The following is a 27,895-nucleotide window of genomic DNA, read 5'->3' on the forward strand; positions in this document are numbered from 1 at the left end:
ATTAAGTTTTTTTATTATAGCTTTTTATTGACAGAACATATGCATGGGTAATAATATGCAAGGGTAATTGACCCTTGCAAACACTTCTGTTCCAACTTTTCCCTTCCTTCCCTTTACTCCCTCCCCTAGATGGCAAACACTCTCATACATATTAAACATGTTGAAGTAGGAAATATTTATTTTCACTAACCTTTATCTGAAACTTACTAATTTTTTCTTCATTCAATTTCATGGACCCCGTAAAATTTATCCCAAGACCCCTTCATAAGTCTAACTCCCAGCTTAAAAGAATCCTTAGGGCTAGATGGAAGCCCATTAAGCTACAATTCTAGGATTCTCCTACCTAGGTAAGAATCTTTTTAAATTTTTACCTTTTAAAAATAGTTTCCATGCATCTATCATGTGGTTGTTAAATACCTATGATGTTATTAATATATTATGGGAAATTTCCAATATGGAAGCTCAGTTCACCCTTGCAAATCACTAACTCCTCTGTAACTTTGACTGAGATGCTGAGAAGTTGATTGACCCATAGTCCCTAGGGCCAGCATAAGTCAGAGGTAACTTGTCTTTCACCTCTGTCTCTTCATGATAGCTCTACCTTACACTAACAATGGACATGAGATTACAACTGCATAGGTTGTGCTAGTTTCCCAACTTTTCCTAGGGTGGCCTTATTTTTATTATTAAAGCTTTTTTATTTTCAAAACATATGCATATATAATTTTCAACAATCACCCTTGCAAAACATTGTGTTCCAAAAATTTTCCCTCCTTTTCCCCCAACCACCTCAGATGGGAAATAATCCAATATATGTTAAACATGTACAATTCTTCTATACATATTTCCACAGTTTATCATGCTGCAAAAGAAAAATTAGATCAGAAAGAAAAAACAAAAAAAATGAAAATACTATGTTGTGATCCACACAGTCCCCACAGTCCTCTCTCTGGGTGCAGATGGTTTTCATAAGACCATTGGAAATGGGGCCTTATTTTTTTTTAATAATTTATACTATATTCTTCTAGTCTCCCTGTGGTCCATTCTTTCTCTGATAGTAGAAAAAAAATAAAAACATTCCTTCTACCATCTCTATGAAGTTCTTCATGAAGTTTTTAGCTCAAGTTTTTAGCTTGAAGGAATAATCATTCATCTGAAGCCAGGTGAAATACTAGGAAGTAATTTTCTGCTGTGATTTATAGGTCTCTTGTGATTTAGGGAGGAGGTTCAAGCATGTTCCTTTTCCTGTACCTTGTATTTTTGCAAGGTCTCAGAAAAAGTCTATGGGGCACAGTTCACAAACAATCTAGAAATTAACATTCTTCCAAATTTCCAAGTATAAGGTTATGTAATTTAACAAGTTTTTTTTTTGTAAAATTCTTATAGATCAACCCGTCTTGTTTCCAAAAGCCTTCCCCAACCTAAAATCAATAAAGACAAGAAAAAGGAAAAGAAAATTAAACATACTCTAATTAAAAGGAAATTAAAAGTCCCTCTGAGCTTCCAGAACCTGTAGGACTTTTTTTTTTTTAACAATAAGATTTAGGGTTAACAGGACTTTTCCATGATTTTCTTTGCTATAGGAAATGGAGATCCTAGATTCATTCACATGCATGGCATTCCAAATGTGTTCAGTGATATGTTTCACAATAAGGCTATTCCACTAGAAGACCACAATTAAATTTCCTCTGCGTCTCTGTATCACAAGACATTTCCAATCTCCTAAAGGATCCCTGTCAATGTATTAGGACGATTCAAATAGAGTTTATAATTTACTCCTTAAGTTAAAATTTAAAAAAAAAAAAAGGCACAAAAAGCTATTGGGCTTCCCAAAAAGTATTATGTGGTTGGGCTTAATTACTCAGTATGTATAGAATAGCCAGAAAACTATCTTATGGACCTCATTCCACATGGATTTCAGACACATTATCAGAATTCACATAAAAGGGACAGCAGCATAGATTTGCTTAAAAGAAAAAAAGAAATACTTTTTATTACCTATCATGGTGATCTGAAGCAAACTTAAGGATTCATGATCTATAATATTCCCATTATCTTCCATACTCATAAAGGCAAGCTAATGAGATGGATGTTAGTACATAAGTAATCAGACAAGCAAAAGTTATCTCAAGAGAACTGCTCTAACTTGTAAGGAAATACACCATAAAACAAACTAAATTATAGTCTAAAACTAAAGAGGAAAAAATGCTCATTTTCTCTAATAGATCACTGCAAATTAAGGTATCCAACTTATTGTTGATCCATCCAGAGTCCTGGATGGAGAATTTTCTCTCCAGTGAGTCTTTACAAATCTAACCAAACCCCAAATTATGCCAAATAAAGCCTTCCTAGGGTGCTGTGAGTGAAACTTCTCTATTCAGGGTTCTGAGGAGTTGGGACTTCTACTACTATTGTTCAAGAATTTCTACTGATGTGCTTTCCATCAGTCAGATTTATTTTTATGAAAGACATTTAACTAAAAAGCGGTAATGAGAACAGTAGTTACAAAAACATTTCCCCAAGACAAGTCCTTGGGAAGAATGAGCTCAAACTTATATAAAGTAATAGTAAGACACATATGTAGAGAATATAGGTGGCAGAGTTACCTCCCAGCTCTTAGTTAGTGGAAGCCTTTTTCCACCTTTGTGAATTCTGCATGAATTTCTCCTTAGGTATAGCTGTCTTCTAGGCTCTGAAGGACCATGCCCTTGTCAAAACCCATAGATGCCATTTCTCTTTGCCCCAATTGCTTATGCTCCCTGAAGCTGCTTTTCCTAGGTGTCTCAAATTTGTGCCCAATATGTCTCTCAATTCGATGCCATCAGCTACTATGGCTCCCTTGGATACTGTTACCAAGGTTAATGGATCTCTAGAACTTCTAATCTTTCATAATTCAAGATCATAACCTGGTTAATTACAGTGTTGTGAAGTTGCTCATGATCAGGAAATAATAAACACAATAGAGGTAGCCATGTGTTTGAAACCTCCATGGCTAAATGGGAGATAAGGCAACTGCCATTCTTCCTTCAGCTCATACCTAAGATTTATCACCTTCAAAATAAAAGGTGGGAGACATAGTTTTTCCTTTGCTCAAGAAGTTGCCTTTGATTAGTGTATCTTTCTGCCCCTAGCTGGATGCTTTCTCTGTTATTGGTTCATTCTTTCCAGTAACAAAGTATTAATGAACAGGATGGAAAGAACTCAATCCTAGCTTCCTTCTTCCCCGTCCTATCACCATCAAAGAGAAGTTCCATCTAAGCCTGAGGCCTTAACCACAAAATTGTTCCACCTCTTTTTCAAAGCTCATTGAAAAACTAAATGTTCTTTTTTTAGACAGAGCTCAATACTTTATCTTCTCAACCAATCACAAGATGATGCCCTTTGTGGCATCATCGGCCTCTCTCCCGATGATCAAAAGTCCTTTGAAAACTTGTTCTCCCATTGTGACAGCGTTATAGGAAAAGGACTTAATACTGAGCTTATTCTATTGATTGGTTAGGGTAAGGATGGAAATCCAAACTTACTTTTGGACTTAAAACTATCAGAACAAGTGTACAAGAGTAAATGCTAGCAATGTATATTTCTCACTGTTCTTCCTTTACACTTGTCCTCCAAATAGGACTCCCCACCTTTGCTGATTTATATATGTGTGCAATCAGTGTCAAGCATTTACTGATTGTTGGAACTGGAGGAAACCAAAAAAGTCATTGATCTAAGTATGCAGAAAGAATTGTCTATGGAACAAAAATTAGAATAGAGATCTTTTGCCTTCTAGTTCCTTCTCATTACAACAGTGGTTCTCAACTTTCTTACATTTAATATATCCCTTTTTAAAAATTAATATTTTATTAATAAATTATCAATGCAGTTCCTAATTTGAAACTAGAGAGATTACAAATGAAGCCATATCCTAACTCAGGGCTTCTTAAATTTTTTTCATTTGTTACCCCTTTTTGTCTGAGAAATTTTTACACAATCCTGGGGATATGGGTATATAAAATAGATATACAAATCAAACATTTACTGATAATCATAAAGAAGTATATTTTAAACTATTTTTTGCATACATAAAATAACTTGAAACTTGAAAGAAAATCTGCATACTAATAAAATGGATGTGTTTATTTTTACATAAAGAATGACCTTCACTCAAATTCAGGCTCTCATCTCCTCTTTCCTGGACTATTGCAATATTCTCCTAATTGTTCACTCTGCCTTTACCAATCATATGGTTGCCAAACTGATTTTTTTTGGAGACTATTGGGGTTAAATGACTTGCTCAGGTCAGCCAGGAAGTGTTAAGTATCTGAGGCCAGATTTGAATTCAGGTCCTCCTGACTTCAGGGCTGGTGCTCTATTCACCACACCAACTAGCTGCTCCTCAAATTTATTTTTTTAAATAATATAATTCTGAACATGTAAACTCAAGTTTTAGTAGTATAGTTTCATAGTATTTAGTATAGGAATACATCAAAGCTACAATGGAATCTCTTCTGCATTTAAAGTCCTTCACTTTAACCCTTTTTAAATTAAAAATCTTTTTCATTTAACCAAAATCTACCTTTCTTTTCTCTCACCCAATTGAAAAATAATATGGCCTTCTTCATATCCAAAAGTTACAAACCAGCATCCTTACACACAAAATAATTATACTATTGATATCTAGTGATTGTGGAAATACAGGTTTTAAAAAATTGACCAATCAGTAAGAATTTATTAAATGTTTACTATATGCCAGACACTGTGCAAGGCATTGGGGATACAAAAGAAAAGCAAAAATATCCTTACCCTCAAAGAGCTTACATTCCAGTGAGGAAAGACAACAGATATATAAATCAGCCCATACAAGGTCCCTGGATAGTAGACAGAAGGCAACATTAGAGGAAATGATTCCTTGCAATAATTGCCTGGTTAAGTCCCTAACCCAAAGCACAGGAACTACTATGCTAAGTGGCTACTGTATGCCAGGTACTTTGCTAGGTTCTAGGAAATACAAAGAGAAGAGAAAATGAGATATTTCTCTTGAGGCTTTGAAAAATGGGCAATTTATGGAAAGTGAGTGGATAGCCATCAATTGGAGAATGGCTGAATAAATTATGGTATATGAACATTATGGAATATTATTGTTCTGTAAGAAACTGTGCCAGACTGTCCAGGTACACTACTGTAAGCTACCAGGGCCATACATACCAGTCTTTGAAGTCTACCTGGGTAAACACGGAGATGAGCTGATTGTGAGGTACAAACAGTCTGTCTTTATTCAGCCATCTTCTCAGTGTGGGGTAGCAGGAAGCAAGAGAGCAAATTCTACTCAGAGCTGTCTATTTATTTTGCCTCTCTTCTGGGATTACCTCTGCTCACCCACTCAATACTGCCATAGGTGTATCCACAGAAGGGAGACATGTGGAGTTAACGTGGCATCCCAGGAAGAGATCCTGTAAGAGGACACACCCCTCGGCACCTCAAGGAATCTCTTAGCAGTTCCTATTAACTCCTGCAAGATACAAACTCCTGCCTCACAGGCCAAGCCCCTTTTTATCTCCTGGGCCTGCCCTACTAAACTGACATGGCACATAAGATTATGTGGCATATCTTGGAGAGAGAGGAATTCCACTAACAACTCCCCCATTTTTCATGTTTTCATGTTTATGAATGAGAAGTTCTTCCTTAAGCACTTCTATAGAATTTCTAAGAATATATATAAAACATCCTAGCAAAGTAAACAAAAGAAGCAACAATACAAAAATGGCTATATAGAGCCCATGGGATACAATAGAAGAGGATGGGAAAGGAAGTGTGTTTGATTTGATCACTAAGCCAGTCTGGCAAGGGTAGTCACTTTGCTATGGCACTATTTCGGGTGTTTCTTGGGTTGTGTCCTCTTCTTCTTTGGCCTCTGTTTTATTGGAAGCAACTTTCCTAGTTCTTCTTTCTGGAATCCAGTGGCTTTCCCCATCAGGACCTGCAAAACATAAATATCCCGGCCCTCTCCAAAGTACTAAGGATAGACCTTGCCAATGTCCTTCTTCATCCTTCCAAAGGACCTTTTGAATGTTTTCTAGCTCTTGAAGTGGTGTTTTCATGGGACCTAGTTTTCTGTCTTGTCAATAAGATTGTGCCAAATGTATCATTCCTGGAGAGAGACCAGTATCCCTATCCAGGCACAAAAAATTGTAAGCATATAAGGCCTTATCCAATTCACTTGTGTAGGCCATCGGGGATTCTACTTCCTTCCCCTTTCTGTTTAACAAGGGTGGCCTTCAATGTATAATGGGCCCATTCTACTAGGGCCTAACCCTGTAGATTATAGGGGATTATAGGGAATACCTGTAACATGTTTAATGGCGAAAATGGCAAGGAAGGTAGCCATCTGCTTAGAGGTATAAGATGGACCACTGTTGGTCTTTATGGTATTAGGAACCTCGTGAGAGGAGAATCAACTATACAAATGTTTAATAACCAAAGGAATGTTCTCAAGGGAGGCCACTGTGGCCCAAAAGAATTTAGAAAAGATGTCACATGGTTCCCATTTGCCACAAATCACTGGGGAATAAACTCTGGGGATTAACTCCTTTACTAGGTTGAGGAGGGAGGAATGGAACACACTAAATACACTGCTTCATTATCTGTCGGGACTCCCAGGTGAGGTCATAAAAACAATGTAAAGAATTAGTAGGTAAGTGAAGAAAATCATGGGCTTGTTCGGGGGTGTGTTGACTGTGAGAAGGGAGCATTGCACAGTCTGCCACCTCATTGCCAGCAAATATGTCTCCTGCACAGCATTGGTGAGAATACACATGCAGGATGTAAATGAGATGTTTCCTAGTCTGTAAAAGTAGCTGCAATAGAGCAAGAAGGTTAGCAATTAAAGAATTCTGAGGTTCTAGGACAGCATCCTCAATGCCTCTTAGTATCCAGACTGCAAATAAATTGTATGATATAATGTTAATGGGTTCCAGGTATCTTTCACAGGCATGGAATATAGCAAAAAGCACATTTTTCTGGATGGAATCATAAAGGGTCTCTTAACATCAGAATCCTTTTTGAACGCTCATGATAAATTGAGGCTCATCAACTATCATTTTACAAGGGGGCTATACCAGAATATGGAAAGCAAAGGAAGGCGTATGCATATAGAAAGCGGGCTTAATGTAGACTGCTGAGTACAGTACACCCATGGCCAATATGTTTGCATCATGACTTCTCTAGCTCTTAGTTCAAAGGATAAATCAGTGTCTTTTCTCAGTTAAATGAGCAGCTTTTTTCACTGCCTCAAAGGTAAGTTCTCCCAGCATTTCAATGTGGTTTGGTAGTACTTTCTGTGTACTTTTCATGTACACATATTCTAAGATTTTCCTACCTTAGTATAATACCACGAAAGGACTTTTTACTACTAAGAGAGACTGGAGCGAGAGCAATGATCTTATACATTGCGTTCTTTGTGGAGGAGGTCCATTTATGAGAGAGCAGACTCTACTTTCAAGATGTTATATAAAGGCTGCATTAAAGAAACAGGAATAAGGGCTCGAGCCCTTAACTATTGAATTTGTCCAACTAGTTTCCGAAATAGGTTCAGAGAACTCACCTTGTCTAATTTTAAGTTAGTGTCTGATTGGTAATTGCAGAAGTCCCCATGCAGAGCCCCAGATAAATGATGGGATAGTTAAGCTGGATCTTTTCTGGTGCTCCCACCAGTCCATGTTGAGTGAGAATGATTAAGGTCTCTTTAAGCAGGCAGAGAGCTCTTTCCCATTGTATCATGGCATGAAGCCACGCCTTCCTAATGGTTCTAGCACTTGCCCTATGTACACCTGGCACAAGGTGGGGCTACAACACATCCCTTGTGGAAGAACTTTCCATTGGTATCACAGATCAGGCCCTGCATTGTTCATGGAGGGAATGGTAAAAGCAAATCTTTTCTTATCCTCAGTGGCCAGAGGGATGGAGAAGAAACAATCTTGTATGTCTACTACTGTAACTGGCCAGCCGGTGGGCACTAGGTTAGGAGATGGCATGCCAGCTGTAGGGCCCCCATCGGTTCAATAGTAGCCTTAATGGTTCACGAGCATTCTGAATTTCCCAGATTTTTTTCTTTATAACAAAGACGGCTATCCCAGGGGCTGGATGTTGGTTCTATATATCCAGCCTTCAACTGCTGTACAATTTCACCCAAGGCTTGGGCTTTTTCTACTAGGAGGGGCCGTCGGGGTACCCAAACCGGGATGTTACATTTCCACGTTAATGGTGTGGGCATGATATGAAAGGTGGTGCCTGAACACCCAGTGATCCCAACTAAGAATCCTGTGGAGGTGGTATATAAACGGAGGGCCCACAAGCCTTCAATATATTCCTACCCATAGATTGTGTCTGAGACCTGTTTCAACTAGGGTCGGGAATGCCAAACCGCCGGGGCAGGTCTTCTGCTGCAAGTCCTGCCTGCTCTCCTCCTCCCACCTTGCTAAGCATGGTGGCGTCCGCACACACCTGCCATGAAAGGGGCAGGAAGAGCCGTGAGATAGCAGACCTCTGGTGTCGAGTAGCCCTTTCAATGCTTTTTCTTTCATCAGTTGCCCAAGGCTTGCCTTGCTCTATATGCTGCATCCAATTAATGTCAGAATCTGGCATATCTGAGACCCAGTCTGAGCTTGTTCTGCTGTGCTCACAACAGTCATCCATTGTAGAGACTTCCCAGGTGTAAGGCAGACTTTGGCAATCCTCTTCCAATCATTTAGGGTTAGTATGCTGCTGGAGACTAGGACAGCCAACAGCTGCGTAATGTACAGAGAGTCAGAGCCATAAGTGTTCACTGCCTCCTTTAGTTCCTTAAATTTCTTCCACTCTAAAGGGGCCCAGGTACTTCCCTGTGGACCATCAAACACGGGGCAAGCATCTAACCAAGCTTTTGCTTCCTCACTTCCTTCCTTCGGAGCCTTCTGTATTATTTGTCTGGGAATCTCCAAAGCCTCCATAAGGGGGCACTGAGGGAGGGGTTGGGAAACCTTTCTTCTCAGGAAAGGTGGGGGAGGGGGAGTAGTCCACACATTGGAGGCTGAGGTGACCTTTCCTGGGTTCACTTTCTCCTCCCTCATTTTATCCCCACCTCCTCCTATGGCCCCTCCTTCTTTCTCAGTCATACCTCCCTCTGTTTACTTCCTCATTCTTCATCTTATCCCTGCCTCCTCCTGTGTCATCACATCCACTTCCTGCTTCTTCCCCACTGCCTCTTCCTGTGATGTCACCTACACTTCCTGCTCCTTCATTTTCACTTCCTGCTCCTTCCCCACCGCCAGCTTCCCTCTGCTCCATTTTATGAGTGGCCGGTCTGGGTGTTTTATGACTCTCCCTTTGAACTCCATTATCTACTTTAAATGGATTGTTTGCATCTCCTAAAGTGCATCCAATCACCTAATAAATGAGTGATTCTGTTCTGGGATGCTCCCTGCATTTCCCTATCATAAGTCATCTGATTACCTGCTACCTCCCACTTATTTATACCTAGCCCGTTATATTGCACCATCAAACAGCAAAGTTGCATAGTGTCCACAAATGCGTGGGCAGTTTTTAAATCAATCTCCAATCCTATTTGCTTTACTATTCTATAAACTTCTTTCCCCAGCACCTCCCAATCCGGAACTTTAAGTAAAACCTGCCCATCTTCCTTCCCAGACCCACCGTCAGACTTGGGGTCTTGTCTCCCTTCCTGTGATCGGACTGGCCAGCTTTTGAGGTCCCTGGCCTCTACACTCAGCCCCACATTTGGGCTGCCACTTATGCCAGGCTGCGGGCATTCTACTCTAGGCTGCCAGGGCCATACATACCAGTCTTTGGAGCCTATCTGGATAAGCACGGAGAGGAGCTGATTCTGTCTTTATTCAGCCATCCTCTCAGTGGGAGTAGCAAGAAGCAAGAGAGCAAATGTGCTCAAAGCTGTCTATTTATGCTTCCTCTCCTCCAGGATTACCTCTGGCCACCCGCTCAGCACTGCCACAGATGGAGCCACAGAAGGGAGACGTGTGAAGTTAATGTTGAAGAATTGTCCACACATATGTTTGGAAAAATAAAAAGCTTTAATAATAATTTTTTAAAAAGGTAGTTTTTTTTTTTTTATTTCACTTAAATGAGTACAGTACTTCATATAATATATATTGGAAGATATGGGAAATTGTTGTTACAATAAATATATTAACTTTAACAACTGTATAGCCTTCACATATATAAACATGGATGAATAATTTTAGTTTAGACCTATAATATCATCAGTCTAGAGAACTCTCCATATGTAAACTTTTCCCACAAATGAATTAGGACACTGAGAAGTTAAATAACAATCTAAAATTATGAAATTTGAATTTCAAAAATTTGAAGAGATTTTAAAATATGAGAGTACCCCTGTAATACCCTTCTTTAAAACGTAATGTTCTCTTGTTGGGGTTTCCTTGAGGTCTCTGGAGCAGCCTTCGTTTCAGTTCAGTAATCACCCAAAATGCAGCCAGGAGTTAAAGTCCAGATCCTTTATTGTCTCCTTCCCTTGGGGGTCGGCTAGCTTTTCTGGAGGCCTTCCGGTTCTTGGTTCCAGTGTTCTCCACAGGACAGTCTGCCACCACTTCTCTGTCTTCCTTCGTTCTGCCTGACTGCTGTCTCTGGCTTCTTCTGAATCTCCTCAACTGAATCCTGGCTGAGGCTCTGAGAGCTTCTATTGCGCTTGTCCTTTCTGTCCCTGATAGCTCCTCCATATATGCCCCACACTAAGTACTCACCAATCATTCACTAGGAAACCATTATTTGTGGTAGGATTAAATCAATGCTAAACTAGATTTAACCATTGTCTCCTCAATTCCACTTACCTAATTAGCACCTTGTTTCAAGTTCTGGTCCATAACATATCCCCTTAGTCTTTGCTGCCACCTCCAGTGATGTTTTCTGCTGCTTTGATAACCTTTTGATAACCCTTTCCTATTTGAACCCAAAGTCTCACCTCCAGAACTGGGTGACATTCTTTACCCTTTAAGTGTTTTTTTTCTAAACATAGTTAATGCAGAAGTACATTTTACATAACTACATATTGTAATGGGTATTGTATTTCTTGCCTTCTAAATCGTGAAGGCATGGAGAGATTTGAAATTGAAATAAAAATTAAATTTAAAAATGTCATTGTGAAATGTTTAACATGATAAATAAAAATACAATATGATGATAAATCATAATTGCTTTTTTTTAAAGAGGGAAATTCCAAGTTTTGATTATTAGTCTCTCTCTTGACTCTGTGGATTTCTAGTATTCCTAATTCTTCCTAATTCTAAAACTGACAGTTTATGCTAATACTATATCTCAGAATGTATACATATGGATACTTACATATGTTTGTGCATATATTTTAAATATTATACAAACACATATATACATATATTATAAACATACATATATATGTGTGTGTGTATAAGATAATAATAGCTTATGAAGCAGTTAGGAGTGTCTAAGTGTTGGTCTTAGGAAAACTTGAATACAAATCCTGCCTCAGAGACTAATAAGTCATTTAATTTTTTTCAGACTGTTTCCTTATCTGTAAAATGGGAATGGAATAGCAAGGTAGTACAGCTGGACCTGGAATTCGAAGGACTCATCTTCTTGAATTCCAAACTAGCCTCAGACACTTACAAGCTGTGTGACCCTAAGCAAGTCACTTAACTCTGCCTTAGTTCCTCATCTATAAAATGAGCTGGAGAGGAAAATGGCAAATGCCTCTAGTATCTCTGCCAAGAAAAGCCCAAATGGGATCACAAAAAGTAGAATACAATTGAACAACAATGAAAATGGGCCTGATAACAGCACATCTTCCATAGTTATTAAAAGGATCAAATGAGATAATATTTGTAAAGTGGTTTGCAAACCTGAAAACACTACATAAATGCTGTCTTATGTACATAGCACTTTCTAGTTCACTAAGAACTTTCCTTCTTTTTTCCATATTTATAAATATTCAAATGGATCTGAAGCCTCATTGACTTCTTTGCTCCCTCCTATGAGGGACTATTACATAGATTTTCTTCTATTATTTATAAACACTTTAATAATTCACCTGGATAGAGAAACAATTTCATTTAATTTATTTTTGCAAATAATCATTTTATCAGTAAAATTAAAACCTACAAATCAAATGAAAGAAGTTATGAAATATTTAATCCCAGAAAAATCCATTTTAATTATACTTATTTCATAACATATACTAAATAAGAATATTACAAACAGACAGGGAATCAAGAAACAATTGCATTGGATTGAACTTGAGACACCCATTTGTTTCTAACATGAAATTCTAATTTAATGGCATATCTGCTTAGACTTGCAGGAGTTTTCAGTTTCAATTATTAACATGAATTTCTAATATAAAAGTAAATTCCACAAATCAATAAATTCAAATCTTCCCTTTATATATCTGAAGATTCTAGCTATGACCATATGCATTCTTTTCTTTTTTTCGCTTTCTTCCTTTCCCTTGATTTAGGCATTTACTAAGTGCCTTCTATGTTAATTAATCAATAAACTTGTATTAAGCACTTATATGCTTAATGTGAAATCCAGTATGGAGTTATTATTTAAGAAGAAATGAAGATTTAAAAATTTTTTATAAATAAATATTTATTTGTACCCATTTAAAAAAAAAAAAAAGTCTTTGTTTCCAAGGCTAAGATAGAGCAATCACTGCTGAATTTAGAAAATCAGAACACAGAGAAAGTTTGATTTCCCTTAGAATCAATTAGGGAGCCTAAGGGGATAGAATACTGGGCCTGAAGTCAGTAAGATACAAGATAACTGATCTCAGACATTTATTATCCATGTGACCCTGGACAAATCACTAAATTCTGTTTACCTCAGTTTCCTCAACTATAAAATAGGGGCAATAATAGCACCTACTTAAAAGAATTGTGAGAATTAAATAAAATAATATTCTATAAAGTGCTTAGCTCAGTGTCAGACACATAATAGTTGCTTTATAAATCCTAATCTCTTCCCTTTCCCTTCCCAAGAAATCACCATGCTCTGAACTCCACTGTCATTATTTGTAAAATGAGGATAAGAAGGTGCTGAAGATTCCTTCTATCCCTAGATCTTTGGTCCTAAGATCCCAGTTTGTGCAATAAGAGAAAATCATAGTTTCTGACCTTTGAAACTCCCAGATGCTATTCTACAAGGAACTATTTTATCTGAAGTTTTTGCTTTTCTATTTATAAGTAAATGACAACTTCTTCCACATTTTTGCAAAAGTATGGATCTATGGGTGCAGACTATTGAATACATTGTCAGATTTAGCTGATGGTTGGTTGGTTTTGCTGAAGTTTTTTTTTTCTCCTTTTTCATGCTTTACTATAGGGGATGGATTTGGGAGTAAGAGAAGGGTAAAAATTTATAATTTTTATAAATAAAATAAAAAACATTCTATTTAAGACATATTCAATTCAATGAAGGTTTATTAAGTTATTAAGGCACTGTATTGGACACAAAAGGTACAAAAATGCGAAACTATAGAACCCTGAACCTTCTAATTTAGTAGAGGAAAACCTGATCTATTCAAAAAGGCACTGAAGTCTATGTGAGAAATTTTGAATCCTGATTCTCATACTTACTACAATATATTTACTCATAGTTGGACAGATAATTTCTCTCAGCCTCAGTTATATCATCTGTAGAATAAGGATAACAAGAATCTTATAAGGATAGCTAGAGAATCAGTCAATTCTCCCTGGAACTTCCATTTTAAGGAATGTACCTGGGTTGTCCATATTTACTCTTTTATTCCTCTTAGAACTCCTTGTTCTCTAAAATTTTTTCTCTTTCATATACTTTACCAGGTACCTTTTCTCCCTATCTCTCACTTTCCCCCTCTCTTTCCAGCAGAAATCATAGAGGACTTAGAGTTTGATCAGACATTGAAGAACCAAGGGCTGGTGGCCTAGCTATAACAGACCTAGAAATGCATTGTGAGACAATGGTTGTTGAGGCTGTTTGATCCTGGCTAAGAAATAGAGTAGTTGATTAGTGGAGTAGGTTAGATTCATAAAATACAATAGTCAATGAGCATGATAGTCTGGTGTTTGATGAATCCAGGGACTCTGGCTTGTGTGATCGGAATTATTATTTGACAAAAATTGCTGGGAAAATTAGAAAATAGCGTGGCAGAGAGTAGGCATTGACTGGTACCAACCACCCTATACCAGGATTGGGTCAAAATGGGTTCTACTTTAGACATGGGGGTGATGCTATAAGCAAATTAGGAGAACAAGGGATGGTCTGATTCTCAAATCTATGGAGAGGGAGGGAATTTATGATGAGAGAAGAACTGGAGAGCTTTATAAAATTGGTTATATTAAATTGAAGACTTTCTGTATGGATGGAGAAGGAGTGGCTGGGATTGGAGGAGGGGCAGAAAACTAGGGAAAAAATTTTACTCCAAGGATTCTAATGAAAGCCTCATTTATGGAATATATGGAGAATTGACTCAGATTTATAAAAATACATGCCTCTTGGATTGGCTGGGATGACAGGAAAAAATGATGATAGATATTGGGAGGGATATGGGAAAACTGGGACACTGATGCATTGTTGGTAGAGTTGTGAACTAGTCTGGCCATTCTGGAGAGCAGTTTGGGACTGTGCCCACGGGCTATCAGGCTGTGTATGCCCTTTGATCTGGCAGTGCCTCTGCTGGATCATAAAAAAGGAAGGAGACCCACATGTGCAGAGATGCTTGTAGCAGCCTTTTTTGGTAGTAGCAGGGGACTGAAAACTGGGTGGATTGTGTAATGTCCAAACTAGCTTTCTGGAGGATCTCTGGACAGGCCTTGGTCTTAGGTGAAGAAGTGATGAAGGCGGAGAGCCACCACCCATGATATCATTGGTCCTCTCCAGAAATGAAAGATGAACAATTACAGCTTTGCTTTTATGTGTTGTTTTTCCCCAATTAGAATTTAAAGTCCTTGAGGACAGGGCTTGTATTTTTTTTTACTCATGTTTGTCTTATTGTAGTGTTTGGCATATAGTAAATAATAAATACTTGTTGACTTGAAGACAAAATTGTTTTGAGAATCAGATGAGAGAATCTATGCAAAAGATTTTATAATACTTGAATTATTATTAATCAGCTTTTGTTAGAGGGGAATGTAACACTCATTAGTATAAAGTATGGAAGAATGGGGGCAAAAGAAAGACCCAAACAAGGAACTCTGCAAATTTCCAGAGGGAGAGAATACTTTCATTATAGAAATGTAAGCTATTTCTCTAACCACAAACCATTGTTCCTTCTGTCTGTTTTGTGATAATTGATTTATGCTGAAATGACAAAGGAGAGTTATAACAAGTCTGAGACCCTAAAGTAACAGTATAGTATGATTATTGTTTCATAGAAGGGAAAGTCAGCATCACTGGGTCCCCTTCTGCTGAAAGAGAGAAAGAAGACTTTCATAAAGCAGGATTCTACACAACAGTTGCCAGTATCCTTTCTGTGCTCAGAACATCAGTGGAGCCAAGGAAAATATGGAAGACACTCTACTAAGGAGAGTGGGTAGTCAGCTTGGGATGAGATAAATTTTGAGGTATGTGAGAGGCTTTCATCCATCAGCCAATTAAACAAAAAGGATTTATTAGGAGCTGATTTTATGCCAGGCTCTGAGCTAGATGTAGGGGACACAAATGAAAAAAAAAATGGCACAATCCCTACTCATAATGAGTTTGGATTCTATGAGAGAGATAAATTTCCATGTAAGCATATGTAGTAAAAATAGCAAGGGAATAGCAAGGTACTTTGGAAAAGAGTAGCATTAGGGGGTTCAAGAAAGATTTCATGTAGAAGGTGGCATTTGAGCTGTGTCTTGAAGGAAGAGGGAAGGGGAAAGAAATAAACATTTATTAAGTTTTATTAAACATTTATTAATATTTAATTAATTAAATAATTAAGTATAATTATTTAAACAAAAATACCTTTGGATAGTATTGGTGTGCTATGATCCACAGGATCACAGAGTCAAACAGGAACAACATCTGAACAAACACCTGAACAATATCAAGCACTTTGCAAATATCATCAGATTTGATCCTCATGACAATCCTGAAAAGCAATTGCTATTATTAACCCTATTTTACAATTGAGAAAATTGAAGCAACAATGAAGTGACTTGCTCAGGGTCATACAGCTAGGAAGAAATGTCTGAGGCTGGATTGAAACCAAGTCTTTCTGACCCCAAGTCCAGCACTCTAATTTGCTAACCTGACTAAATTGATTCTTTGAGATGGAGATGAGGAGAAATGACATTTTACACCTAGAGGGCAGGAGGGTAAAAGCTTAGAAAGAAGATGGAGAGCCTTGGTGGAGTAATTGTGGTTGCAATCACATCACTAACTTTAGGCCCTTCCCATGCTAACCAGTTTATGGATAGAGCAGTGATTAACAAATGGCATAGTCTAACCATTACCATGTCTGGGTGGTTCCACTCTGTTACACATCTTTGCCATTACCTCCCCTAAGGCATTTCAGCTTGGAAATCCAGTCACTGACAGTTGCTTATGGATATTCATGGCTCCAAAGAACAGGGCTGTTTGCATCCTGCCTAATGCTGCACACTTAAACCCCACAGGATCACATCTCAAAGGGTTATCTCAGATAACAAAGAACTTTTTTTAAGGAAAAAAAAAGGAGGAAGAGAAAAACCAATAAACAAAACTAATCAATACACTTTTAAAAATATGTCCTGTTGTATAGTGTAAGTATCTGAATATTTCTTCTTTCAGACCACACTTGTTCTTTGTAATTTTGCAACATTCATTTTTGATTGTTGGTTTTTCTCATATTGTATGCTGTTTTCTTAATTCTGTTTCCTTTATTTTGCACCATCACGCTTCTCTGTATTAATCATATTTGTCATTTCTTGTGGGGCAGTAATTTTCCATTCAATCATGTAATACAAGTTATTCAACCCTTCTTCAATCAATATGTACCTCCTTTGTTTCCAAGTCTTTACTGCCACAATTGTGTGGCAATAAATTTGTGTGTATTGTGTGTGTGTGTGTGTGTGTGTGTGTGTGTGTGTGTATCCTATCTACCTTTATATGATTCAGTGAATTAAGACCTATTAGATATAATAATGCAAATAATGCAGAGATGGTCACCATGGAGCAGTGTAGTTCAAATGAAATATAGTTTTAAACTTTTGCTGGCTCAAAAGCTCTCTTCCACTGTCTGAATGTTCATCTAATTCAATTGTCTTATTTTATAGTAACAAATGACCATTGGGAAAAAGACTTAATGTGATTATACTATGTTTAACAGTGGAGTGGTTTCTGACATAAACATAAAATACCAGTGTTTTCCCGTTTTACACAGAATTTCTTAAGCCCAAGAGAAAATAAAACCTGAAATCCGTTTTATTTGATGATCCCAATTTTTTTGAAATCATTTTTGTCCCATATCAGAAATGAAGTATGCTTTGAAAATGTATTCCAAAGATACTTCTATCTTATGAATTTACAGCAAAGAAGAAAACTATGACTCTTCAAATATATTTCATGAAAAGGACAAGAAATTATTGAAATTTGATCCTCTAGAAATTAACGAATTCTTTCCAAATAGCCAAATGTTTACTAAGTGGCTACTGTATGTAAAACACTATGTTCAGCACTGAGTAGGGAATATAAGAATAAGGAAAAGGGAAGGGAACAAATATAGAACCTAGAATGTGCCAGACACTATGCTAAACACCTTTTACAAATGTTGTCACATTTGATTCTCAAAACAATTTTACAAGATAGGTGCAATTACAATGATGAAACTGAGAGAAGCAGAGATTAAGTGTTTTAACCAGGTCATAAAGGTAATGTCTACAGCTGGATTTGAATTCATGTCATCCTGACTCCAAGCTCAACATTCTAGAGATTTATACAAGATATTGTATTTGAAATAAAAATTGACATGTCTGACCTTTGGCATCAATCAGAAGGGGAAAAAAGTTAAACTACACTTCCAAGGATATTTTAAAATAATTTTATTTGTGTTAAGGAAAGGAGATGCATTACTTATGCCATAAGAGTATCCAGTATGAACAAACCTATGGTAAAAATGAGGTACCTAAAAAAGTTATGTTACTGACTAGCACTAACTATATGTTTTGCTTTTTATCAGATAATGATTCAGATTATTCAGATAATAAATTCCCAGATAATGAGAATAAGTTCACACTGGAGCATCCATGCACCATTATCCCTATTGCAGTAGGTGACAAAGGATCTATATTTGTGAGAAGACCTGGATTGAGTTCTATCTTTGTCACTCGCTAGCTGCTTAACTTGTCTGAGTGTCAGTTTCCTTTCAAATATGTGTCTTGTATATATCTGTGAATAAATGAATTTGTTTTAAAGTATATTCATAAGATTTCAACTTTATAGTGTTATCCACGATAGAAGGATCTTTTGTTTGATGTAAATTTTTAAAAAATATTATGAAAAATGAGACAGTATGATGTAGTGCACTAAGAACTGGTCTTAATAATATAAATAATAATAATAATATAAAATAAATAAAAATTAATATTTCTAAAGTGATTTAAGATTTGCAAACTACTTTCCAGATATTATCACAACAGCTCTGAGAAGAAGATATTGCTGTGTGACTCTGGTCCAGTCATAACCTCTCAGTGTCTCAGTAGGTGTGACCATACCTCTTTCATAGAGAAGTATATGGAGAGATTAAATAATTTGTCCACGGCCATTTAGCTACAAAGTGTGTGAGGCAGATTTTGAACCAAATCCTTTTGTTTCATTATCTATTTTTAAAAAATAGTTATGAAGCCCTTTACATACATTATTTCTTTATCTTCTCACAATAACTCTATGAGGTCAATAGTGCAAATATTATTGTTATTGGGTTTTGATTGGTATTCATCCCCATGGAGAACTGAGCTTATGACCTAGACTTTTTAGGGAAAAGTTCAGCTTAGAAAGCTATGAAATATTTCAGTTTCCCTGAATTGCAATACCTCAGATTCCCTGCATTAGTTTCCCTGAATTATAATATCTCAGTTTCCCTGAGTTAGTATGCTGTGTTCCCCCCCACCCCACCCCCAATCATTAGGACTGAGATAAATAGGCCTGTGGAGCTCTGGGCACTGTGGCATTCCAAAAGAGTCATAAAATTCCAGATGGCTTATCTCAAATATCTAGATGGCACCCTCTATCTCTCCTGCTCTAGACTTCCTGTTTCCTGTTTGACTACCTTCTTCACTCCCAGCTTATCAGAATTTATGGTCCTTTCTGAAATTATGACATAATAGATGTTTCTCTCCCCTTGCCTCTGTTTCCCTGATAATTGGAGCCTATAAAAGTCTCTAGAATTAATTACTAAATGCTGGATACTTTGAGACAAGAGTCCAATCCAGCTGACTAATCAAAGCTCTTCATTAATGAAATATTAAAAACTCTAATATCTGTCTTGCCTCAGTTTCTCCAGCATTACGGATATACTTTGGAATGACAAAGCAAGTCTCTTGGCTCTTTATCAGGAAGAGCCTTAGCCTCAGTGTATTTTTAAAAAGATCCTTGATTTCTCTCTTCTCATAGCAGGAGTACCATGTTCTCTCCTTCCAGGAGTGAAAGTAGGACCAGTGCTCTTCCACCACTCTCACAGTGGAATGGCCTGCTGTAATGATGAAATGAATTAATATTTGTAATGTGCTTTGGAAGCCACAAAGTTCTATATAAATGCTAGCTATTGTTATTAGTTAGATGTAGCCTTTAAGTCAGAGTCTCCAGATTGCTGCAGTGTGATTTGTTTTCCTGGGAAAATGAGCGAACCCTAATCACAATCCTCTTCTGTCTTTTCACTCATACTAAATGAACTCTTCATTTTTGTTATGACTTTTGAACCCTTCACTAGTCCCTGTTGTCCTAATTTATCTCCATGCTCTGGCTTCAATTATCTTTATTCTCAGCCTTGGTTCCAAGATGGTTTGCTTTAATGTTTACCACTATTGTCTTAAAATCCTTCACATTATCAACATTCCACCTTTTTATCCCCACCTAGGAATCCTCTGTTTAGGTAAATTAATCATCTTACTTCTTTTTTAAAAATTAAGTTTTATTGATATATTTTCTTTTTATATAATAATTTCCATATGCATCTCTCCTTCTTCCCCAATAATAAGCCTTTCAGTCAAAACAAAAGGAAAGAAAAAAGAAATTTAAAAAGAAAAAAAGAAAATAAGGAGAAAACAGTTGAATAAAGTTAGCCAGTGCATCAAATGAATCAGTAAAATAATATTTCATACTGGGAATCCTCACATCTGCAATAGAGAAAAGGAGAAACATTTCTTCATCTCCTCTTCAGGAGCAAACCTTCACTATCTTTTTTCTCTGATGTTGCTCTAGGGCAGCCAAATTTTGCGAACAAAAATGATGGAACTGAAGCAATTTCACCCATTACAAGTCTGTGTTAATTGACCTCAGCTACTTCTACTCTTATTGGTTCCCTATCTTATTTGTGTCTGCATGATAAACCTTTTCTTTTTTTCTTCTTTCCCCAAAAACCATTCCCAGCCTCTTCAAACAGGTCTATATACAATAGATGATCTAACCTCCTATGCTGTTTCTGATACCTTAGTGCCTGTCCTCTGTCAGTTTTATCACTCAATATCTCTTATTTCCCTCTGGACACATTAAAAAGTATTCCTAGTTACCACTACAACTAATGTTGGGATTTGCTCCCATCCCTTCTAGGAATAAGTACCAGAAATATCTGACCAATATCTTCAATTGACTTTTTATGTACCTAAGCAACTAGATGACAAAATAGATAGATGACTGGGCCTGGAATCAGGAAAACCTGAGTTTAAAATCAAGCCTCAGAGACTTACTAGATGTACACCCCTGAGCAAGTCACTTGAACTCTGCCTCAGTTTCAGTTCTGCAAAATGGGGATGAGTGTAAAGAAATTTGCAAACCTTAAAGCCCTATATTATTTACTCAATCCAATGGTGTCTTACCATTTGTGACTCCATCTGAAATTTTCTTGGCAAAGATAATGGAACAGTTTGCCATTTTCTTCTCCAGCTTATTTTACAGATGAGGAAATAAGACAAGCAGAGTTAAATGTCTTGCTCAGAGTCAGCACTTGGGGTTGGTTTTGAACTTGGAAAAATGAGTCTTCCTGACTGCAGACCTAGCATTTTATCCACTGTGCCACCTATCTGCCCCTTAACATACTCTATAAATTCTAGCAATTATGATTGTTACCTCTGGTTTCTCCCCAACCATCTACAAACATGCTCAGGTTTTTTCAATTCTTAAAAGAAAAAAAAAAGAAAAAAAAAAAAAAAAAAAAAGGTTTCCATCCTTTCTACCTACCTAGCTTCTATCATATTTTTCTCTTCCTCTTTTCTGCTAATCTTGGAGGGGGGGGGAGGGAGAACGTCTATCCATACCTAATGCATGAACTTCCTCATTACTTGATTTTTTTTCAGCCTTTTGCCAACTGGCTTCTACTCCTATTATTTTATTGAAATAATTCTTCTAAATAGTACCAATGACCTCCTAAGCATCATATTCAATGTCCTGTCTTTAGACCTCATACTCTTTGACTTCCCTAAATGTTCTGACAGACACCATTCACCATTCCTTTCTACTAGATCAGTAGTTCTTAAAGTGCGGGATTCTAGAGGTATCCAAGACCTTTATAGGGGATCCTTGAGGCCAACAAAAATATTAAAGTATCATTTTTCTGTTAAAATATTTTACCTCTTTTCAACTACAGATCTGTGTGAGACCAAATTTCCTTTTTGAAACAATAGCACAACAAATTGAATGCAGATGCAGATATAAGAACCCAGCTGTATTCTCTTAAGTAAAATATTAAAGGCATTTCCAAAAATATATAAAATAATGCTACATTTCCCAATAAATTTGTTTTTGAAAATAAAGTTTTCACTAAAATATGCTATATGTTAATATGTAATGGTTTTATTATTATTATTAAATGAATAAATAAATATTCTAAATTATCAGTTTTAATTTCTAATAGATATTTAACCAAAAATACTTTGAGGTCCTCAATAATTATTTAGAGTGTAAAGGATTCCCAAGAACAAAAAGTTTGAGAACTACTGTACTAGATAATATTTCTTAGTTTCTACCTAGTCCTTTGTCACTATGGATTTCCTACCTATCTTTTAAATCTCAAATCCAATGCCATCCATGAAATTTTCCCTAATTCTCCTAGTATGTTATAAAAATAACAATAGCTGGCACATTGTGCCTATTAACATATGTTGATGGATTCTCAAGAAAAACTCTCATGTATTCATAAAGCACATTTCTTGCAATAACTCTTTTTTTGTATCTGTTTTGTAGATTAAGAAATTGAAGCCAGACAGTTGAAGTGACTTGTTTATAGTCATACAAGTTTAAAAAGTTCCATGATTAAACTGAAATCCAGTCTTCTGATCTTCTCACTTTGACTCCAGTATATTTTTCCCCTACTCTAATAACTTTCTTATCTGGAACTTTAAAAAAAAAAAAAATGTGTCACTCTCTCATGTGGTTTTTGTAGGTAACAAGGGTCCCAATCAACCCTTGAACCTCTTATGGCATACTAAGGTGAGAAATTTGAAGGTAATAAAAGTTATGCAGATTTGGCCTTACTTCTCTCTGGGACACAGCATATGAGGTTCCTTGAGCACTGTGTTACCTGGGCATTAATAGTTTTTCTCCAGCTGGCTCTCCAGGCTCTCTAGCCCATAGAGCTGCACCTTCACACAATCTTGGTTTGACTCAGGTGAGTAACTCTGTAAGCTTCTGGAAGGCCTTTTGTGCTGTTCTAAATTGGAGGAATGAGTTGATATTTAATTTTCTTTTTCATTTTCCCACCTGGCATATTTCCATGGCTTTTTAGTCATCTTCATTGAGGATTTAGAATTTTCTAGGTCTTATCCATGCCATCATATTAGCTGGAAGTTTTTACAATTGTGAAAATAAGTATTAAGCCCCATCCATTCTCTTTCTTTCAAGCAGAAACCATAAAACAAAAAAGCAAAACATTTAATTAAGACAAAATAGTAAAACAAATATCAAGGGAAAATTAAATGATATAATCATCCTCAGCATCTTTTGCTCCATAGCTAAAGGAATACAATCTTTTATAAACTCTCATGTTGCTTGGAGAGGGAGCAGTCCCTGGAAAACTCATAAGGTTTCATCATACCTGGAATATTTCTTAGAGTTGTTTTCTGAAAGCTAGCTACATCAAACTACTAATCCACTTCCTAGAAGTCATTACTTTATTCTTCCAAAGCTCTCATTACTATTAACTCTTGGAGCTCTCATGTATTTCTAAGAATATTCATTGCACTGAAGGTGTGATGTAGCTCTGTGAGGTAATCAACACATATTCAGTTCTTGGACTAGTCAGGCCCATAGACCTACAGGCAAGCTAAAGGCAGGTAAGTTGTGTGGAAACAACCTTGAGCCTGGGGTCAGGAAAACCTGAGTTCAAATCTGCTCTCAAATAATTCTTACCTTTGTGATCTTAAACTGTTATGGGCCAGAACTTGAAACAAGGTACTAAGTGGAATTGAGGAGACAATGGTTATCTAGTTTAGCATGGTTCATTCAGTATGGTTGATTTAATCTTACAACAAATATGATTCCCTAGTGATATAATTTATACTCATTGTGGAGCATATAAGCTGGGAGTCAGAAAGTCCTCAGGGGCAGAGGCAGAGAAGCCAAAGAACTGGAGGCAGGAGCTTAAACTCTCAGAACCAAGGGGAGAAATTCAAGTCGATCTTTGATCTTCCTGGTGGCGGGCCTGGCCTCCTGCATTTCCCCTACTAAGACCAAGGCCAGACTGAAAGGCTCTCCACAAAGCTGCCCAGGATCAGGCAAAGAGATAATAAAGGATTTGGACTTTAACCCCTGGCTACTCTTCTGGTGATTACTGAACTGAAAGGAAGGCTGCCTCCAGAGACCCCCAAGAAACCAAACCAGAGATCATTACATTTTGGTGCCTGAACACGGGACCAAGAACCTTCATCTGTGACCCAGAAATTAGGGTGAGAACAAGAAGGAAACTTTGTAAAGGGATAAAATAGTGCTTCAGCTGAAATGGGACAAATATTTAGAGAGGAGCCTTTTCTACTTCAAGGAAAATGTATAGAGAGCATTGTTAGACTTATGAAAAACCAAGGTTTGATTGTAACTTGGGAGCAGATCATTGAACTTTTAGAAACATTATAATACACAGTACAATACACATCTCCTTGGTTCTCAAAGAAAAAAGAATTAGACCTAGGGGAATGGAAATTAGTAGGAGAGCAACTATGTGAATACTACAATGATAATGGACCTGACTCAATTTCTAAAGAAACATTTTATACATATAACTTAATACAACTGGCTTTAGGAAATTATATGTTATAGAATAAGGAAAAAGAAGGAAGTGCAGGAAAGGGAAGATACTAACAAATTAAGTAAAAAGCATGAAGAATTAGAGAAGAATGAAGTTAAGTACAATTCTGATGAAATTAAGGAGTGTGATGCTTCATAGCAGGAGCCATTAGGGCATTCCCCATCCCCTGACCACCCCCCTCAATTAACCCTTCATAGGTGGAGGGAGAAGGAGGAGGGGGAGGAGCAGTAACACAATCAGCATCACCTATGAGGCAGCTTATGACAAGATTACAAGAGGTATTGATTAAAACTAAAAATGAAGGACAGGATATATCTGATTTAAAAATAAATGCATACCCTGTTATTGAAGAATTTGATTCTTCAGGTTAACAAAGGAGAAGATACATTCCTTTTGATCTGGAAAAAATTAAGGATTTGTAAAAGGGTTGCACTCTTTATGGGGCTACATCTTCTTATTTTAAGATGATATTAGAGAATTTGGCTTACGAAAATTTAACCCCTAGTGATTGGAAATCTATAGCAAGGACATGTTTAGAACCTGGACAAAACTTGTTGTGGCTTTCAGAGTATAGTGAACTATTCAGGATTCAAGCCCAACGAAATAGGCAAACTGGAGTTAATATAAAAATCACCTTAGACCAGCTAGAAAGTAAAGGTCAGTATGTAGACACTCCAGCATAGATTACCCCATACCAGCATATGAGCAAATTGCTGCTGCTGCTATAAAAGCTTGGGGCTCCCTCTCAGGAAAAGATGGAGAGGAAGCCTTCACAAAAATAAAGCAAGGTCCCAATGAACCCTTTGCTGATTTTATGGGATGTCTGCAGACAGCTGTCACAAGAACCATTGGAGAAAATGCAGCTACAAGAACAATGATTAGACAACTGGCTAAGGAAAATGCTAATGAAATTTGCAGAAGAATTATATGGGGACTACACAAAGATACTCCTTTAGAGGAGATCATAAGGCGCTGTGCCACAGTGGGCACAAATGCTTATTATACCCAGACTATGATGAACATGGGAAGACAGGGTTCCTCTTGGCAAGGGACTTCTAGAGAGACTCGCCAATGCTTTCAATGTGGAAAAGTAGGACATCTAAAAGCTCAATGTAGGCAAAGAGATAGAGTGAGAGGACAGGGTGAGAGAAAAAGATATAACCATGTCCAAAATGCAACCAAGGCTTCCACTGGGCCTCAGACTGTAGATTGACCCAGGGAAATGAGAGGTGGGGCCCAGCTCCAAGATCTCAAACAATAACAGGTGGGGCATGATGGCAGCTGAGTTTACACCCAGAGAGTCTTTAGAAGTTCAGGACTCTGATATGATCAATCAGCCAAAAAGCAATCAGATGGCAGAAAGGGATTATGTGATCTACCAACCAAAAGCAATCAGATAGGAGAAAGAGATTACAGTTAGGGAGAATTTTAACAACAGAAGGGCAATGTCCAGTGCAAGCAACTCCAATGTAATTGCCAGGTGATGAGAAGAGATCTAGAAAGTGGTAAATAGAAGAGACTAGATAGGTTAACTGCTTAGAGGAGAGGATTTGCTTGTATTTATACAGATGGAAAAGGAATCAGATGGATGTCAATGAACACATGGAGAGAGACAGAAAAAGAGAAAAACCTCAAAACAAAGGAGAAGACCTAAGATTAAAATCTGCAGGAATCTCTGGATTCCCTAACACAAGATAAGAGTATTGTAGGGCTTCAAAATTTGCAGGAATCATTGGATTCCCTGCACACATGAAACAATGGACAATAGATTTGTTTGGGACTATTTCTAGGACTTATGGACATGTATAATTCCATATGGACATGTTGATTCATGTTATTTGTCACATCACTATTAGCCTGTGTTACTATGTGCTTATGTAATTTATGTAATTATGTGTAATACCTCCCATATTTTTAGATTTATGCATACCTGTTTCAAGTGAGACTCTTTAGAAACCCGCTAATCTGGTTTGATTTCCCATTTTCCTTTGTTGTTTTAATCTCCATTCCTGAGACGTCAGGGAGAGCATGATCATCCCTTTTATGGTGCTTTCACCCCTTTTTTGAGGAGTCAGGGAAGGTGTGATCACCTAGATCCCTAAGATAGGATAAGATCACATGGCCTAAATTGACCAATTCTGGGTCCAAAATATCCAGCATCAAAACAGAATGAAAAGGAATTATGAGGCCTACCAGAATACTTCAAAGTCAGTCTATGAGATCCAGGTCAAAATCTGGCAGAGCACAATTTACAGAATTTTCCCATAAAGTCTCCCCTTCTCCTTTTCCCAGCAAGATACCCATTTACTTTCTAACAATATTTAGAGTAGCTAATTAACTTGGGTTTGTGAGCCAAACTGGTACATATGTGATAGGATCAAATGAAGAAAAGAAAAAAGAAAGAAAGAAACATTCAATACCTCTACATCATGAGAAAGTACAGGATGCCAATGATATTTATGCAACTTGGGAAAACATATGTGTGTGCATGTATGTTTATATTTTAAAACTGCAAACTATATCAGTATCATTGTCTAGAAGGAAAGATGATAGAATAGAAGGATGGATACATGGATGGAGGGATAGATAGACAAATATGAAAAGTAGAGGCAAGATTTTTCTTCTTTTTTTTTGTTTGTTTGTTTGTTTGCTTGAGAATGATGCTTTTTGCTTTAGGGATTTGGATTTTGTGTGGGACCAACTTTAGTTAAACATCTAAGGTCCCTAAAGCTTCTGCTAGGATGGCCCAGCCTAATAGCTACTGCAGCAACTGAAGCACCTCCATTATTCATTTGATGCCCAAGAGGCTGCTGGCAACCATGAGATGTCTTCCTGTAGATTTTTTTAGTTTAAATTTAGATTTAGATTAGTTTAAAATACCTTTTTTCTGCTTTTATATGCTGTAGATACTACATCTCAGATACCTTCTTCTCTTGGCCATAATTGGATGCTTCCTAAAAGAAGCTGCATCACAACTTGTTTTACATGGCATACTTAATAGAGGAGCACTGGAATTGGAGTCAGGAAAATTCAAATTCAAATCCAACTTTATACACTACCAGCTATAATGACCCTAGATATCCTAGATATTCTTGATATAGTGGTCTGTGGTCTCCATGCACAGCTGAATCAGAACAAAGCAAGAGCCCTGGCACGGGATCACAAGAACCTTTCAGTTCAGAGTAGGGCCGGGATGCACAAGTAAATATCACAGAAGTGCTGAAGCTTTCAGGAGACAGGTTGAATCACACAAACTATGAGCTTTTTAAAACTACTGATCTTGTTTCCTACTTTGGTAAAGAACTCCCAATTTAAGCCAACCCCTTTTCTTTTGCCTAGGTACTCCAAAGGAATCCCACCCATATTTACTTGTATAATATAACCTAACATAGCTTGCTTGGATCCCAACCTAGCACCAGGGCTTCTTTCCCACAAGATAATTTCTACCATCTATCA

The 27,895-nt window shown here is 37.2% G+C and overlaps 2 protein-coding genes and 1 long non-coding RNA gene across 3 annotated transcripts in view; 1 reads left to right on the plus strand and 2 right to left on the minus strand.

Annotated features, from left to right (window-relative positions):
• Positions 1-3,330, minus strand: part of PAPSS1 (3'-phosphoadenosine 5'-phosphosulfate synthase 1) — a 138,387-nt gene extending 135,057 nt beyond the window's left edge. The window contains exon 1 of the mRNA XM_074272379.1: positions 2,607-3,330. The gene's annotated coding sequence lies outside the window, so the exon portion shown is untranslated. The remainder of the gene's footprint in view (positions 1-2,606) is intronic.
• Positions 1-27,895, plus strand: part of SGMS2 (sphingomyelin synthase 2) — a 245,375-nt gene that overhangs the window by 30,401 nt on the left and 187,079 nt on the right. The gene's annotated exons all lie outside the window — the stretch shown is intronic.
• Positions 22,052-27,548, minus strand: LOC141545388 (uncharacterized). The gene is made up of 3 exons (XR_012482998.1): positions 26,370-27,548; positions 24,778-24,837; positions 22,052-22,979 (listed from the first exon to the last, which is right to left on the minus strand). It is a non-coding gene; the product is annotated as an uncharacterized LOC141545388 (long non-coding RNA).

The sequence above is a fragment of the Sminthopsis crassicaudata genome, chromosome 6 (genome assembly GCF_048593235.1).
Source record: "Sminthopsis crassicaudata isolate SCR6 chromosome 6, ASM4859323v1, whole genome shotgun sequence".
Taxonomy (NCBI): domain Eukaryota; kingdom Metazoa; phylum Chordata; class Mammalia; order Dasyuromorphia; family Dasyuridae; genus Sminthopsis; species Sminthopsis crassicaudata.